The sequence below is a fragment of the Choloepus didactylus genome, chromosome 3, assembly GCF_015220235.1.
Source record: "Choloepus didactylus isolate mChoDid1 chromosome 3, mChoDid1.pri, whole genome shotgun sequence".
In the NCBI taxonomy this organism is placed as follows: Eukaryota; Metazoa; Chordata; class Mammalia; order Pilosa; family Megalonychidae; genus Choloepus; species Choloepus didactylus.
In genome coordinates, this window is record NC_051309.1 from 57,017,763 (window position 1) to 57,034,083 (window position 16,321).

Genomic DNA, 16,321 nt, shown 5'->3' on the forward strand with positions numbered 1-16,321 from the left:
TCCCTTTGGCTGCATTGCAGGGGGTGGGGTAAGAAGGCATCTTTGTCTCCCCAGCTGGCACAACCTAGCTGCTCAGTAAAGAAGAGTTGAGACACTGGTAGAGCACAGGCTCATTTTAAACCTGGCTCACACAGCTAAACTTCTTCCCAGACACCTCGGGTCTCTCTTTAGCACTACGCTTTTCAACACCAGTTGTGGGGAGGGTTTGAATTCTTTCCATTTGGCGCTCCTGGGCCCCATGCAATTAGGGGGTGTCCCTGAGCATACTTTGAGACAATTATGAAGTCATGCTGTCACTCCATTGGAGCTGCAGAGGCTTGTCTGCCTGAAGGACACACAGCACCTCAGCACAGACTTCCCCAGTGTGTGCCTGAGTCTCAAGTCCCACCCACCCAAGAGATCCTCACAGATGGAGACTTTCACAGAGATGTGAGAGAAGCAACTGTTTCGATTGTGCTAGGTTTAGACAAGACAAGTATAAAGATATATTCCAAATGACTAATGCAGAAACACACTTATAAACAAAATAATAGAGGAAATAAGGAGAAAATGACCTCTCCACGTAGTTTTAAAAAATGCATGTAGCAAATATTAGTAAATTCTACATAGAAGGTAGATACACTTGTATCTGAAAATTTATTTTCTTCAAAACATATCTTTTTACCTTAACAATGATTACCCATGAATGGGAGTTAGTTTTCTACTTTGTATGCTTCTATCTATTTTTCAAGTTTTAAACAATGCACACATTGTTTATAACAAGAAAAATATATATTGTTAAAATTCTACAGGGCAAGTTCCCATCTTTAGAAACAATTGACACATTAGGTATAAAATACAATACCTATAAATAGGAAAACAAACAATAAAGGGAAAGTAAGTACATGATCATTTCACAGAATCTCTGAAGAACTTCCAAACATATCCGGCTCATAAAGCAGATCCATTGGTAGGGATGCTATAAGAATTTCCAATGTAGGACGCATACCATAGGGATGGAGGGTGGGTACCTCTGGACCCCACCACTATTCCAGGCATTTTCTCCAACCCATATCTAGGGGTGCTGGGATGGAACAGATCTGCAGAAGGGATACCCCACTATTTACTAAGGACATAAGAACTCCTTAAGTTTTATGTGCTAAGTAGGATATCTGTGTCATAGAGAAAAACAAATGGGATATAAATGCAAATTAAAATAATAAAGTGTCATTTCCCCTATCCCATAAGATTGGCAAAATGTTTAATGTTTGAAGATATCAGGTATTGGTGAGGATTAGAGAAAATGGGTCTTTTGTACAATGATGGTAGGAGTTTAAGTTGGTTTAGCTACTCCAAAGGACAATTTGGAAATTTTGTTAACTACACACAGACAGACAGACAGACAGACAGACAGACAGACAGACACACACACACACACACACACACACACACACACACACACACACACACACTAGCCTTGTAAAGTACAGGGCTGATTATCGCAAGAGCAAAGCAAATAATACTTTTCAGTCAGTCTGTAATATCACAAAACCTAAAAACAAAGATCTTGAAAATTATATTGTATGCAATGACAATTTGCTAAACTGAAAAAATTCCAAGTGATTATGGTAAGAGGTCTTTAGCTAATTGCCTTTTGAGAACAAGGATTAGGTGGAGGATGAAATCCAATCAACCAATTTCATTATATCCAAATTCAAATTACAGTATCCTACAGAAACAATCATGTATGTACATAAGATTGCTCATTGGAGCACTGTTTGCAACAGAATGGAAATCACCCAAAAGTCCATTAAGAGAGACAATGTTTAAATGACAATGGCTTCATGCTATGACGTAGCAAAAGAATGAGGCAGATGTACATAAACAGACATGGAAATATCCCCAAGAAAAATTACTGAATAAAAATTTTAGAGCTACAGAATGATAAACACAACTGATACAGCTGATGCCACCTATGTAAAACTCAAATACATATATTTATCTGGATATAATGTGTAAATGAATTTTTAAATCTTTGAAAGAATATACAATTATCCCTTCCACATCGCGACTTTCCCCATCGTGGTTCCAATATTATCACCGATCGGCATAAGAAATTAAATGGGAATTTTAGGGGAATTTCCCGGAAGCCGCCACTGCGACATTAATGAGTTGACCGTAAGGCATATCAAGAAAAAAGAGAAGGACACCTGCGAAGTCACTGCTGCTGCTACACCAACAACTGCAAAACATTTGCATAAATCACGAGATTCGCATCTCTTGCGGGTAGAAAGTGCAACGTCCCTTTAGGTGCAGTATTGATATGAAAAAGGCATTCCGGTAGTCTCTGGCATCACACAAGAAAAGGCTAAGGCCTTATATGATTCCCTAAAGGAAAGTGAAGGTCAAATGTTTACCGCTACAGATTTTCAGGTCAGCAAAGGCTAGTTTGAAAATTTTTTTAAAGGTTCAGCCTATGCAATGTAAAAACAACCAGAGAAGCAGCATATCAGCTAGGGAGTTTCCTGAAGCCCTGAAAAACAAAAAACGTTTTTTTGCATGGATTTTCCAGGTGGCAAGAGTGCTGCGCCCTTATCTGGAAGGGATAACGGTATACTAAAATGATAGCAATAGCTACATCTGGGGAAAGAACTGGGATGAAAGGGGTAAAACAGACTTTAACTTCATCTGGAATGTTTAATGTTTAAATTTTACAGTAAAAATGTATTTGTGTATTCCTTGTACAATTATAAAAAATATTTTAAAAAGAAAGGAAAAATAATAAAAATTTAAAGAAAGAAAGGCACTCTTAGGGAAAGAGGCACAAACCCATGTGGACCATGCCCACGAGGGGAATCCCATGTGTTCATGGATTTACTTCTTTGGTGCTTTCCCTTAGGACTCTGGAAAAAGCCACATTTAGCAAAAATTTTCAACTTTTGCTCACCTGTGTTTTAATTCCCCTTTAAATATGCCTTGATTCTTTAGTAAAGAAAGCTTCCTGCCCCAAGGAGGAAGAGAAGTGGGGGAGGAGAGGGAAAGCAGGGAGACAAGAGAGAGGTGGATGAAGAGGAGGAGGAAGAAAGGAAGGAGGAGGGGAAGAAAGGGGAAGAACTAGGGAGAAGCACACTCATCCCTACACCCTGTGAGATAGAGCACCCACCTCACCCTTTCTCAGAAAGCTGAATATAGAATTTACCATATGATCCTCAATCCCACAAAGTATATATCCCAAAAGAACTGAAAACAGGGACTCGAACAGATACTTTCACACTGCCGATTATAGCAGCATTATTCACAATTGCAAAAAGGTAGAAACAACCCAAGATTCCATCAACAGATGAACGGCTAAACAAGTTGTGATATGTACATATGATGGAATATTATTCTGCTGTAAAAAGCAATGAAGTTGTGATACATGCTTCAACAAGGTTGAGCTTTGAAATCATGATGTTGAGTGAAATAAGCCAGACACCAAGGGAAAAATACTATATGATTCTGCTTATATGAAATACCTAGAATATGCAACGTCACAGAAACAGAAAGTAGATTTTAGGTTACCAGGGGCTGAGGGAAGAGAAATGGGGAATTATCGTGGTAATAGATTGTGTTGATGACAGCACAATATTGTGGATACAATTAATACCACTTGAAAATGATTAAAATGGGATATTTTGAATTGTACATGTTACCCCCACAAAAAGTTAGAAGAAGAAGAGGAAAGAAAGGGGCAAGCACCTGCCTTAGAATCTGGTCCTACCATTTAATGGTGGTGTGAACTTGATCAAATGCCTTAATTTTGGGATCTTCAGTGTTCTCTTCTACAAACAAGAAAGTTAGTAAGAAAGCATAGGTAAGTTTTCTGGTTTGGTGCCTTGTACATAGTTTGGAATAAGTAAATAGTGGCTCTGATCAGGGCTACTGGGTACTGGGAGCTGAGGCCCTGGAGGTCGGGGCTGGCTGGGCTCTTCTGCATTGGAGTTAGATTAACTCCATCTGATGGAGGCTGACCGAGTCCTACCATCTGTTATTTGGCAAAGAGAAGGGAAGTAGATTTATTGGCGAACATGAATCTGAACTCAACATCTTCAGAAATTCATAGACCCAAGGTTCATCAGGTCCATAGGTTATTATCATCAGACTATATTTGCAGCACTCAACAAATTCCAAAGTACTTACCTTCATGTTGCCTAAGTTGATTCTCAAGACAACATTTTTAGATAATCAGGGCAGATATTATTTGCATTTCCAGAGGAGGAAATTAAGGCTCAGAGAAGCAAAGTGACTTGCCAAGGCCATTTAGGAGTACAGCATGGATTAAAACTCAGTTTCATGTGGTTCAAAGCCTGTGCTCCTTCTACTGCACTTTTGTGCCTTCCCATTGATCCAGTAATATGAGCAGATGAGAGACAAGCCATGGAAGGCAATATCCCACTCCTACTACCAATTTATCACACACCACAGTTTGTTTTGTAGCTATACCGCAGAAACGACAGCAAATATCAGCTTCCTTTGTGGAAAAATCCTATCTCACTTCAATTTTGTATATCATCCAAAACCATCATGCTTGAATCTCCCTTATCTAGCTTTAAGATACCATACATGTCAAGCCATTGTGTGCCTTTCTCCTTAATGTTTTCACTCTTTCTCCAACTTTCCACTCTTTATACTCCATATGTGTTTGAGTTCCTTCTTGGAGGATATTTTGTTCTTGGAGGATATTATGAGATCCTGTTCTAACCATGAATAGTTTTTTTTCTAAGATCCCTTCCTAGTGCCAGAGGTAGATTGTCCCTTAATCTTTGGGGAGATTGAAATAGATTTTCCTTCTTGGCTTACGTGGGTTTGTTATTGGTCAGCAACAAAAGAGGAAATTTGACGCAGAATAATCATTTGGACTGGTTTTCAAGAACCTGGTGAAAAGTTTCAAGATTTTCATGTGTTCCTGTGTAGTCCCATACAGAAGAAGAAGAAGGAAAAGGAAGGGGAGTGTGGGGGGGGGGGGGCGGGGGACAAAGGTTGGGGAGGAACAAAATAAAAGAAAGAATCTCTTTTACATCAGAAAATGTTGACATTTTCAAAACAACGTATTTTTTTCGCCTGTGGCCCTTAAGCAATGCATCCAAATCAGGGCCTATAAAAATCACCCCAGAGTCACATTTCTGCAGTGTCTCTTTGCTTCCATAATATGCTGAAGTAGTCATAAATCCTTTGTCTTAAAGATGGGAAGGAAAGACAAATTTTTCATCCAGGCAACTTGGATAAGATAGGGAGCCAAATACCACAACATCTTTGTAAGCCCTTTTTCAATGAGATTACTTAAAAGACTGGCTTCCACTGCCAAAGCAAAGGAAATAATGGAGGAAGTTTGCTGCATAATTTAGATGGACTTGGTGCAAATTCCTCAAAAAATTGAGAACTGGGGGAATTAGAGGGAATAGACTTTCTTTGCTGGGGGAGTAGCTGCACTGTTCTGCTTCATTTGTCATTGGATATTGAGTTTCTCTAAAAAATAAAGTAAGCACATATGGGTGTAGCTTTTTGATATTTCTATTTTATTATTCTACAAAATTGATATTTATTGAGCATTCACTATCTAGGCCATGTGCTAAGTCTTTATGTCATCCTATTTGCATATATCATCTCATTTAATTCTCATGACAAATCTTCAGGAAAAAATATCAATCTGATTTTCAGTTGAGGAAACACATTCCAAGAGCAATTCAGTGAGCTGCCCAAGAGAGATTCAGTAAGCTACCCAAGATAACAGAGCCAGTAGGTGGCAATGAAAGAATTCAAATTCAATTCTATCACTAAATTCCATGCTCTCTGTGCCCCACAGTACACACACACACAAACACACCATCTTGTCTTACTGGAATCAAAATGGGAATACATAAAACTGCTGGGAAATGCATGCATAATCAAATATAATGAATATATTTTTACTATGGGTATGTGGGAGGAATTTATATTTGTGAAGTGAGTTGACATGAAGTCATGTCAGGAACTCAACTCATACCTCCATGAGAGTGATTTTCTATTCACTCACAGGAGAGTTAATAAGAAAATATAAGTATGGTTTTGGTCTATTTTATAGACGTAGAAAATAGAGTTTAAGTGGCTTGTCTTAGGAATTCACTAGTCAAATGAGAACTGAAATCAAAGGTCCCTGAGCTCCCTGGCCTTGTTTAAACATGTTAAGGCTTATCATTATAAAAGATACCCCTCTGCTATCTTAGTTATTGTAGATTGTAGTATTTGTTGACTGATTTGTTGACTGATGGGCAATTTCAGCTCAAGACAGAAGAGAGCTTTCCTAATGCAGTGTAGTAGTTTAGAGAATGAACTTTAGGGTAAAATAGATAGCATGTGAATTCTCTACCTCTTAATAGCCATGTGCCCAGGACAGGTTATTTAATCAACAGAGCACATGTTTCCTCATTTGAAATGTGTGGTAATGTGTGGATAGTAAGTAACTACCTCTTTGGTTTACTGTGAGGATTCAACAAGTTGACATACATAAACCACTTGTTCATGATGCTTAGCATATTATAGTTATCAATAGAAGCACACTAAGACAAAAGAAATAATACCAGTCTCAAAAAAATTGGACATTGGCCATACCTCCTCAAAAACTAACTCTGAGTTTTAAAATTATTCTTCTAGAAAATGTTATCTTTCAGGTATAACATGCCAGTAATATAGACATAATTACAGAGTTGAAATTGCAGTTAATTTTTATATTCATCACTTCCCCTTCAGACAACTCCATACATAAGCCACCAATACAAAGTACCAGTCTTCCTATATTAGATAAAATACAAAGATGGAGAAATATTTTCCTCCACTTCATAAAACAACTGTGTCCCAAAGTCATTATTTAGATCAGACCTGTAGCAGTCAGCAATTTTTCTGTTTCCACTTTTGCTCTATTAAATAGCTGGTCACCATCCTGTGGCAAAACTTCAAGTAATCAGAGATCAATCTTACATAGCCCCTCCTCCAAGAATAAATAACAATGACTTTAAGTATTCATTTTATAATTTATTTTGTCATAATAATACTAATTTCATTAGGCTCTGGTTTATTGGGTAAGGTTTCAGGAACATAATGTACTACCCATTAATAGGTACTAGAAACAAATTTTGAATGAATAAAGAGAAAAAAGTAAACGAGTAAAAGAATAAATAAGTGGTCTTTTGCAGTTCTCTCCCATGATTGTAGACACATTTTCAGGGACAAAACAAAGAGCATTAGCACCACCTGGAGGCAGGAGCCTATTTAAAATTTACAGTCAACAAGTATGAAAGGGGCATCAGAGATAGCCCAGCCCCAAGCTGTCATAGGTAGCACAAAAGCATATTGAGCGCTTGAAATGTGGTGAGTCCAAATTAAGATGTGCTGTGAGTATAAAATGAACACCAGATTTCAAAGACTTAGACATGAAACAAAGGGTATAAAATACCTCATTAATAATGTTTATGTTGATGACATGTTAAAATATTTTCAGTTATATGAGGTTAAATAAAATATATTGGTACAATTAATCTTACCTATTTCTTTTTACCTTTTTAACGTAGCTACTAGAAAATTTAAAATTGTGTGTGTAGCTCACATTATATTCCTATCCGACAGCACTCATCATGCCCCTTACTCATAATGCGGGCCATCAACCAGCAACATGGACATTACCTGGGAGCTTGTTAGAAATGCAGAATCTCAGATGCCGTCCCCTGATCTACTGAATTGGAATCTGCATTTTTGCAAAATCCCCAGGTGCCCGGAAAGTGTATTAAGACTCGCCAATCTGATCCAAATCCCTCGTTTTACAAAGGGGCAGACATGGCTTGTTCATGGTTATCCAGCTTATTACCCTAAAGCCTGATTCCCCAGTGGTCTCAGAACTACCAAATACCGCATCCCACAGTGCATCACCCTGCAGACGCTTCTTGCTCTTAGAAGAAAAGTAAAGCAGTTGCTGTTTCGCTGGCAAAAACAAAACATTTTATTTTAAATAGAATATAGCATCTTCTGGGAGATTTCTAACAGAATTCTAGAGTGTTCTTCAGCACTTGTGTAGGTAAATCACTGCTCTGATGCGGAAAATCTGTGCTTTCTAAACAATTATTACAAATAACATGCTTTGACAGTGACAAAAGGCTAGGCTTTTGAATGAATAATGTGCATTTCAATCACCGAGTCAGTAAACACAATTTAAAGGAAATTGATTCCTTTAGGATAAGGAGTTAAAGAAGGAATTGTAGTTTTGTAACCGAGTTCCTTGAGGGAGGGTCTTATTCATTATTTGAATGTCCAGCTCCTCAATGTATGTTTGGCACATAAAAGGCTTTGAATAAATATTTGTTGAATGAACAGACTGGTTTCTGTAGATTAGGTTCTATATCTCAGGAAATGCCCCCTTCTTTACATTGTCTAGTAACAATGTAAAGAAAATTCAGGAAAACACTTATGTAGGAACAGTAGCTAAAATTAGTTGTGCTTTTATGCCAAAATCCCTTTGTAACTAAGCACATTGTCAAGAGAAAATTCAAACTGATACTAACCTTGGTTTGTGAAAATATAATCAGTTGCATAGAAAGAGGAGGTTCTAGGCAAAATAAGATAATATTGGCAAGTAATTCCAAGGAGCAAAAGTTGGTAAAAAATATTTTCATTCATCATTGTAAAGATTTTTGCTAAGACAGCTAAATGAATCAAGCCTAATCAATTTCCAGTATTTTATGCATATGACTGAAATGTTTTCTCTCATAAAAGATTACTTTTTTGTGTGTCAGCTGGAAACTGTAGATTTAGCTTAGGAAATGAATTTCTGTGTTATATGAATGGAATATACTAAGTAGAATAGGAAGCACATTAATGAAAATGATTTTTTTAAATGATGTAAGTCATATAGGAAGGAAAGTTTAACTCCCACTCTCTTCCTTTTAATTGTCTCATTTCCTCATGTTTTTTCCATTACTCATGTCATGTTTTGTTATTGACCTAAATAAAATAATCCTGCTTATTATATATAATAATGAACAAATGGCTGTCCAATATAATTATTGGAATTGTTATAAAAATAATGGGTCCAAACTATTAATTTATATATCATTAATTTGGTAATGAAGTATGCACTGCCTTATAACATTTCTTCCACTCATGTCTTGAATTGATATTGAATGATTCATTCATTCATTCAACAATCTTAATTGGGCCCTTACATGCCAGGCACTGATGCAGGCACTAGAAACACAACAGGGAATGAAACAGTCCCCGCCCTCCTAGAGCTTTGATTCTAGTGGGAAGAGACAAACAATAAACACACAAATGATGAAAGACATAGTATGTCAGATTGTAATAAGTGATGTGGAAAACAATAAAGGGGGGTAGGACAAAGGGAGGTACTACTTTATACAGGCAGGTCTCTACTAAGGTGAATTTTGAGCAGAACACGAAAGAAGTGAGGGAGGAGGCCATGCAGATATATGGGGGACAGCAATCTGCCCAAATGGAACAGAAGGACTGAGGTCCTAAGGCAGGAGCCTACTTAGCAGGCTGAGGAGCAACATGGAGGCCAGTGTGATGGGGGCGGAGTGAACACAGACAAATCAAGAGGAGATGCAGTCAGAAAGGCAGGAGGGGCCAGATAAAGGAGTACCATAGAAGCCATTATAAGGACTGTGGATTTCCCTCTACATTAAAGGGAAAGCCCCTGGAGGTTTAGCAGAGATGTGGCAAGATCAGATTTAACCTTTGCAGGGACCCATTCTAGCCGCTGTGTTGGAAATAGACGTTAGGGAGAAGATTTAGAAGATTATTGCCATAATCCAGCAGAAAGTGCTGGTGACTTGGACCAGGATGACAGTGGTGGAGATAATGAAATGGTGTCAAATTCTAGACATATTTTGAAGGTAACACTAGCAGGATTTGCAGGTGGATTGGATGTGATGTATGAAAAAACAGAGTTTTTTGAGCAATTTAAAGAATGGAGATAGCATTTCCTGGCAAAACTAAGACATGAGTAGTTTTTTTGGGGGGGTTGAGAGGTAAGGAGTGGGGAAGAGAAAGATCAAGGATTGCTTTCAGAGATAAACTTAAGATGGTTTTTGAATATTCATTTTTTTTTTTACTGGATACGTGAGACTGGAGTTCAAGGGGGGAGGTTGAGGCTAGAGTCTGGCATTATGTCAATCCATGAGACTGGATAAGTTCACCAAAGGAGTGAGTGTATGTGCAACAAAGAAGCATTCAGCCCTCAGCTTTGAGCATCCCAACATTTAAAGGGGTGGGCTGTGCTTTAATTGCTCAGATGTTTAGTGCTGCCATCCCCCAAACAAACTGCAAGCTCCTGGGGGCTACAGTTCAAGCCTCTGCATTCCTCACTGTGCACTTTGCCCATGGTGGGTATGTTCAATAAATATTTGGCAAACTAATGAATAAATGGACATTCCAGGCAATGTTCGGAGCGTTACGAAGAAAAAGGAAGAGTTATAAAGGGAGGACTGTATCTGGCATCTTCTCCCAGTTCCCACCATTCAGTCCTCGCCACGGGAGGAAGAATGACTTGCCTGGTTGATGAACTGGGGAAGGAAACTGAGAATGTGAGCCTCAGCAGTCTCTGGGCTCTTTCTTTTCCAGGAGGAGGCCCAGAGTTCTAAGTAAGATTGCCATTTGGGGACTAGGAGGAGAACAGGGGAGTGATACATAATTCCCCTCAAACCTTGATGTATTTTTAGTTACTTTAGTCTGAAAATATTGAGCAATGGGCGACTTTGGACTTCATGAGGATAAGAGGCTTTATAGGCTTCTGGGCTGGGTAAGCACAGACCTGTCTCTGCTAAGTCAAGCAGCAAAAAGTTTACAAAGGGAAGCAACTAGATCCCTCTGGTGTCAGAATGGAGGATGAACTTGAAGAGCGATTTTAAGACCATTGCAGTTGGTAAATCAAAAGATGAGAACCTGTGCTATGGCAGTGGTCGTAGAGACAGAAGTGAAAAGAAATTCATGAAATGGTATCTCATGACTGAATTTTCATTTCCTTGTTTTCTAGTGAGGATGAGCATATTTCATGTTTCTCCTTGTTTGAATTGCCTGCTCTTATCTTTTGCCTTTGGGAAGGAAGGGGGAAATGTGCTTTATGTTATTGATTTGCAGGAATTCTTTACATATTATAATACTCTTTTATCAGTAGCGTGCAGATGTCTTCTCCCAAATTGTACCTTCTATTTTCTCTCTTCTATGGTGTCTTTTTTTAATCATATTTTTTATTGTCGAATATGTCATACATACATAGAAGTGATAACTTTCCATGTGCAATTTAACAAGTAGTTTGAGAGCAAATTCTAAAGAATATTATAGGCTACAGTTCCACAGTTTCAGTTATTTCCTTATTATGAAATGTACCATACATCCAAAAAGGCAATATCTTTCAAAGTATGATTTAACAAGTAGATATATAGGAAATTTCCAAAGTTGTTATGAGTTACAGAATCATACTTTCAGTTATTTCCCTATTGTGAAATATAACACATAAACAAAAAGGTACAGCTTTCAAATTACAATTTAACAAGTAGCTATAGAACAAATTTCAAAGGATGCCATGTGTTACAGTTCCACATTTCAACTGTTTCCTTCTAGCCATTCCAATACCCAAGCAACCAAGAAAAAGAAAATTATACAAAGATTCAGCATTCATAATCCTTTGTTAAATTACATCTTGTCTGTTGCTCCCCTTCCTCTAGTTTAATCATCTCCTGATCTTCAGGGATGTCTAGGCAGTGACCACCCTAACCTGTTCACATTGAAAGGGGTCTCAACTTTATGAGAAAAGGGGACACATCTAGTTGACGTTCTTGAAGAGGCTATTGCCTCTGGGTTCGGGGACTTAGCTGGCAAGGAGCACTCTAAAGGATTTAAGTTTCTGAAGAATAAACTTAGTGAGTGAAACTTTTATAGCATCCCAGATAGGGATCCGGGTATTCTTTAAGGTTTTGGGGACTACTGTTGACTTGGGCTTATCACACTGGGCATATCCAGGTGAAGGTTGCATAGAAGTAACTGCCAGGACAGCCTCTTGATTCTGTTTGATTTTTCTTAGCCACTAAAACCTTATTTTGTTCCCTTTCTTTTCCCCCTTTTGGTCAAAAAGGCATTCTCAATCCCTCGATGACAGGGTCAGGCTCATTCCCGGAATCCACGTCCCACATCTCCAGGAAGGCTCATTCTTCTTGGGGTTCCTGTCCCACATTGGGGGGAGGGTGCTGAATTTATTTGCAAATGTAAGCTTAGAGAGAAAAAATACACATTTGAGCAACAAAAGAGATTCTCTGGAGGTAACTCCTAGGCATAATTATAGGTGGACTTAGCCTCCCCTTTACAGCCATAAGTTTCACCAGAGCAAGCCTCAAGATCGAGGGCTTGACTTATAGAGTAGAAGGCTCCTAAATTCACATAGCATATATTATGTCCACGATAATCAATCCATATGTCACATTATCATCACGTAGTTGTACGATCCTCATCACTCGCCGTTTTAAACAATTCTCATGACCCAAAACATCTCATAGCTATTTTCAGCCCTTGATTATTTGTCCCTAGTATTTGTGTAATAGTAGTGTGGTATTCCTATTATAGTTCCTAGTATGCAATATGTAGATTTTTCCCATATACCCTTCTGTTGTCAACTCTCTGTGCTAGTATCATACCTTAGAAGAGTATCATGCAAACACCTATCTATATTTGTGGTGCTGATCTGTGGGATATATGCCTTTAAACAACCCCTTTCAGTCCTATTCACTTTCAACACAGCTCTGATAGGTATAATCCCATTAACAAACAATCATCACCCCTCTCCATTATCATACCTTTGGATTCACCATCATTAACATATCTGAACACATTAGATTATCATTCCCCCTCACTAGCTGCTGTCTATCATTAGGTTCCCAATATTCTTATAAGAAATAATGCTGAGTGAAATAAATCAGACACAAAAGGAGAGATACTGTATGTTACCACTTCTATGAACTATCTGAACAATGAAAAATCTGGAGAAGTAGCATCAAGCCTCAATTCTATCCCCCAACATAGCTGCCTCCAAATGGTGTAGAGCACAAAGTAGGTAGTACCTGAGCTTTGGGGGCCAAGTAGCTAAGGGGAGCTGGAAGCCACAGATCCATGCCAGAAAGTCCAATTCTTGCGTGGAGAACCCATGGCAGAGCTGGACCTATGTCAAGAGAGGCATTGACCTGGAGCAGCCCAAAGCCAACAGGCCCAGGGAAGTGAGTGGGAAGACATGGGTCCCAGTTTCAGCTCCAAGGAAATAAGGCCAAAAGTAGTCCTTCAAAAGCTCAAGGCAGAATACTGAGAGGGCTGGCTATGGAGGAGGAAACCAAGCAGCTATGCTTTTATGGAGCCTGCCTTCATGCCTGGGGTAGGGCAGCCAGATTAAAGTCACCTGCTCAGGTTTGACCAACAGGAAGGAGGTAAGAACAGATGCTGTTTGACCAACAGGAAGGAGGTAAGAACAGATGCTGTTATAGGTGCATTGAGTTCACCTCCAATGGTCTTTCCTAGGAAGTCAGATTTAAGGTCACCTGCTGAGAGTGAAGGGAGGTGGGGCAAAGTGCCAGATGACTTGGATAGAAGAGGTTGTGAAGTCCCAGCACAGTGATGTGAGAGGAAGTTAACTAGGTTAAAGGATTGTCTGGTGGCTTTGATTGTTCAGCTGAGTGGAGATGTCATAATCCTGTAATGATCAGTGGTTCTCAGAGAAACAGAGAATGTAGGTGAGGGGTTCACACAGGGTTAGGATGTGCGGAGCTGCTGCAAAAGAAAGAAGGAAATGAGAATGATATGAATGGGGCAGAAAGCAGAGATAAGTAATGGTGAAGCATGAAAACAAGCTGGGAAGGAAAAGGAAGCAAAGCCTACATCTTCCAAAAGCATTCACTCCTCACCCCCCATTACCACAGTTTTAATTGAAGCAGACAAAGGCTTCTAACCGCCTTTGTCATCTTCTCCATTTTATCCAACTCTGTTCTACCCATTCTCCACCCTGCCACCAGAATAAACTGAAAGACGTAATCTATTCATGTTGCTCCCTGTTTAAAATTGTTCACTATGTCCACCTGCCCCACTGCCTAAATTTAGCAGTGATAGCATGTTGTACAAGATATTCTCTTCAGCAGAGGAACCCATATCGTATAGAAAAAGGAGCAGCTGCATCAAATTTGACATGTTTGCAGCTGAAGTCAACACGCCACCCGTAGTGCTTACAAAGTTCAAAGTCAATTCCTTCAGAGATTTGACCACTCACCCCCACACCCACGATTAAAATATGACTTTGCTCATGCCATTCACTTAGGCTAGAAGGTTCTCTCTCCATTTTGCTTCTTTATCTACTAGGAGCTCCCACCATTCTTCCAAACTCAGCTAATATACCACTTCTCCAAGAAATTTCACTGGCCACAGCAGTCAGAAATGATCTCTCTGTACTTCCATTTAGCCCTTATTCTGCTTCCATTGTAGTTACTTTTTTCAAATGTTCATGAAACTAACTTCTCTTGAACACTTGTGCAACAGGTGATGTGCATGGTTCTTTGACTTAGGTGAATCTTATTGATCTCCTTAAGGAAGATCATCATTCCCAGTGTACAGATAAGGAGAAGGCAGACAGGAGCTAACACTTATTGAGGACCTTTTCTGTGCAAGGAACTTTCCACACCTGACTTCATTCAATCTGCAGAGCAGCCCTGTGAAACGGGTTCTATCTTAGAGGGGACAACAAACCAGGATAGGATCACACAGCTTGTTGTAAATGAAGAAGTGGACAGTCAAACCCAAGTGTGTCTGCCTCCAAAGCCCATGGACTCTCCACTCTGATATGCTGCCCAAGAAGGCTGTGAGCCTAGCTTTTGAGGACCACCCACCACCCCATAGCTTATAGTATAAAACTTTATACATGATGGATGCTCATTAAATTTGTTCACTCATTCATGAATTCAGTCCACAGTATTTATTGAGTACATCCTATGACCTAGGCACTGTTGTAAGCAAAACAGCCAAAACTCTCAGTGTTTACCTCATGGTGTTTACAATCTAATGAGGACAATAAACAAAATAAAAAAGGAATGCACATGGCATGGTGTTCTGTTTTGCTTAAGCTGCCAGAATGCAATAAAATACCAGAAATGGATTGGCTTTTGTAAAGAGGGTTTATTATGTTACAAATTTACATGAAGCCATAAGTGTCCAAACTAGGCATCAACAAGAGGATACCTTCCTGGAAGAAGGACCAATGACATCTGGGGTTCCTCTGTCACACGGGAAGGGACATAGCAACATCTACTGGTGCTTCTCTCCTGAGCTCCAGTTTCAAAATGGCTTTCTCCAAAATGTTTCTGGGTGTTTCTGTCTCTGCATCTGGGTCTGTGCTGGCTCTCTTAAGGACTCCAGGTAACTAATTAAGACCCACCTTGAATAGGTGGGTCACATCTCCAAGGAAACAATGTAATCAAAAGATCCCACCCAACAATAGGCCTGTCCGCACAAAATTGGGTTAAAAGAACATAGTCTTTTTTTAACACAGTTTTGAGATATAGTCACATATCCTACAATCATCCATAGTCTATAACCAATTATTCACAGTACCATCATATAGTTGTGCATTTATCACCCCAGTCAATTTTTGAACATTTTCCTTACTCCAAAACTAAAACTAAAAATACAAGTAAAGAACACCTAAAACATTCCATCCCATCCTATTTTTTATTTATTTTTTGTCCCCATTTTTGCACTCATCTGTCCATACACTGGATAAAGGGAGTGTGAGCCATGAGGTTTTCACAATCATACAGTCACACCATGTAAGCTACATAGTTATGCAGTTGTTTTCAAGAATCAAGGCTACTGGGTTACAGTTCAACAGTTTCAGGTATTTCCTTCTAGCTATTCCAATACACTAAAAACTAAAAAGGGATATCTATATAATGCATAAGAATGCCTTCCAGAGTGACCTCTCAACTCCATTTGAAATCTCTCAGCCACTGAAACTTTTTGTTTCTCTTCACTTTCCACTTTGGGTCAAGAAGATTTTCTCAATCCCATGATACTGGTTCCAGGCTCATCCCTGGATGTCATGTCCCTTGTTGGCTGGGAGATTTATACCCCTGGGAGTCATGTCCCAAGTAGTGGGGAGGGCAGTGAGTTCACCTGCCATGTGGGCTTAGAGAGAGAGAGAGAGAGAGGGTCATATCTGAGCAACAAAGAGGTTCTCTGGGTGTGCTGGTTTGGATGTATTATGTCCCCCCCAAACACTATGTTCTTTAATGCAGTC